The sequence below is a fragment of the Squalius cephalus genome (genome assembly GCF_949319135.1).
Source record: "Squalius cephalus genome assembly, chromosome: 13".
Taxonomy (NCBI): Eukaryota; Metazoa; Chordata; class Actinopteri; order Cypriniformes; family Leuciscidae; genus Squalius; species Squalius cephalus.
In genome coordinates this window covers 19,231,328-19,233,701 of record NC_137134.1, presented here as the reverse complement: position 1 = coordinate 19,233,701, position 2,374 = coordinate 19,231,328, and positions in this window count along the sequence as shown.

The following is a 2,374-nucleotide window of genomic DNA, read 5'->3' as shown; positions in this document are numbered from 1 at the left end:
AAATGACAGTATTGCATTAAACCGTTTGCATAATTGCATTGATCACATTAAGCTGTGGCTTTCTCAGAACTTCCTTAAGTTGAACGAAGATAAAACTGAATGCATTATCTTCAATACAAAATGCATGTTAATTAATCCAGCTTTAAGTTTGGGAGCCTTGACTTTGTGCGCCAAGCAAACTGTCAGAAATTTGGGAGTGACTTTCGATTGCGGCATGAAATTTGATAAACAAATTAGCAATGTGGTCAAAATGAGCTTTTTCCAACTGCGTCTTTTGGCTAAAGTTAAGCCTTTTCTCAAAAGACACGACTTGGAAAGGGCTTTACATTGCTTTATTAGTTCAAGGCTTGATTATTGCAATGCTCTTTATGTGGGTCTAACATCTCTTTCTTGTCTTCAACTTGTACAAAATGCTGCTGCTCGTTTTTTAACAAGTACACCTAGAAGCGCACACATCACTCCAGTTTTAGCTACTTTACACTGGCCTCCGGTGCGTTTTAGGATTGATTTTAAGATTTTATTGTTTGTTTTTAAAGCTGTAAATGGGCTAGCTCCTGAGTACCTGTCTGAGCTCTTAACTCTGGGTGGACAAAATCGGCGGTTGCGGTCTTCTGATCAACAAACTTTACAGGTCCCGAAGTCGAGGTATAAACAGTGGGGCGATATAGGGCCTTCGCTGTTGCTGGCCCTAAACTTTGGAACAAGCTCCCCCCGGACGTATTTGTTTAAAACGTATTTGTTTAAAATGGCTTTTAATACACAGGTGCAACAATTTTACTCTTTTTTCTGATGATTTTAAGTAACCATAGCTTATTGTTTTTATGCTTTATGTTTTTGTTTTCTTTTTACTCTGTTTTTTGTTAAATGTGGTGTTTGTTTATCTGTACTTGATGTGAAGCACTTTGCACACCTGGTGGCTACTGTAAAGTGCTATTGAGAGTGAGGAGTTGTCGTCATGGTACAGAGCCCCTCCCCTCGATATCACAGTATCTCGCGGGATCTAATCTCTTGGAAAAGTTAACAGTGCAAAAGAACACAAACACAGAGCAAAAGAACATGTGTGCATTCAAAGTATAAATATTTCCAGCATGTAAACATGGACAACATAAGTAATAATAATAATAATAATAATAATACTGTTATTAGTGCAAAAGAACAAAAAACATACAAACAAAAAACACTATTCAGCAGAAGAAGGGCAAAACCATGGCGTGTCAGCGGAGGGTCTGTCCACAAGCCCCACACAACTGAAGTGATACCACTGGACTGGTATTATTAAGTAAATGAACCCGAATGAACAATAGGTATGTTGAAAGATAGTACAACTTACCAAAATGTATATGCCTCGGATTAATCAGTGATTTTCAACCGTGGTAAGAGGTCAATAAAACAACTGGAGAACAATGTCATATAACGTTACATTTACCTCAGGAAAGCCATTTAATGACCATATAGGCTATAGGCTAGAAAAATTAGCTATAGAGAGGAGTGTTTTGCTAAAGATGTCCACTATATTACATATTATATGTTTACTTACATCATTAAAATATTATAAAGTTGTTATTATAATAAAAAACGCATTAAATTTAATTTGAGTTGTTATTTTTAACCTTTAATAATACCAGCTGACAGGGCTCTCTGTATGTTTACAGCATTAGTGAGAGTTTTTCTTGAGAAAAATTAACATGTATCTACTGTAATTATCCAAATGAATCGATATTGAATCAAGATGCCAAGCAATAATAAAAACAGTAGCCTACCAGTCATTGTACCATGTAGCTAAACATTGTAACATGTTGTCACTAAACTTAATCAAATTCTGTTTAGTTACCAAATGTTTTGACAATCACAACTTTTTTTTTCACATACCCCCAATATCACCTTTCTTCTTCATCCTGATGCCCAACTTCAGCAGATCGTCTTGACCATGCCTAAATGTCGCTGCCATGTGTGATAGACTGATTATTAGATATTTGCGTTAATAGGCAGTTGAAAAGGTGTACCTAACATAGTGGCTGGTGACTGTGTGGTGTGTGTGTATATATATATATATATATATATATATATATATATATATATATATATATACTTACATATTTGAATTCAGACATACTACTTGGTTGCATACTGCTTTTCGCCTGCTACATATTATGGAAGTAGGCATATTCGGACACAGCGAGTGTTTTGTCATGACAGCTCACTGATCCATCATAATCATCTCTCTGCTCCTGCTGGCCTCTCTGCTGCCACACCTGACCTTCACTGGTGAGATTAACTGAAAAGAATATTGATCAGTCTATTAAATAATATTGCTAAGTGTCCTCATGGTCACAAACATATATAATTGCAATATTACATGGGGAGTACAAAAGTA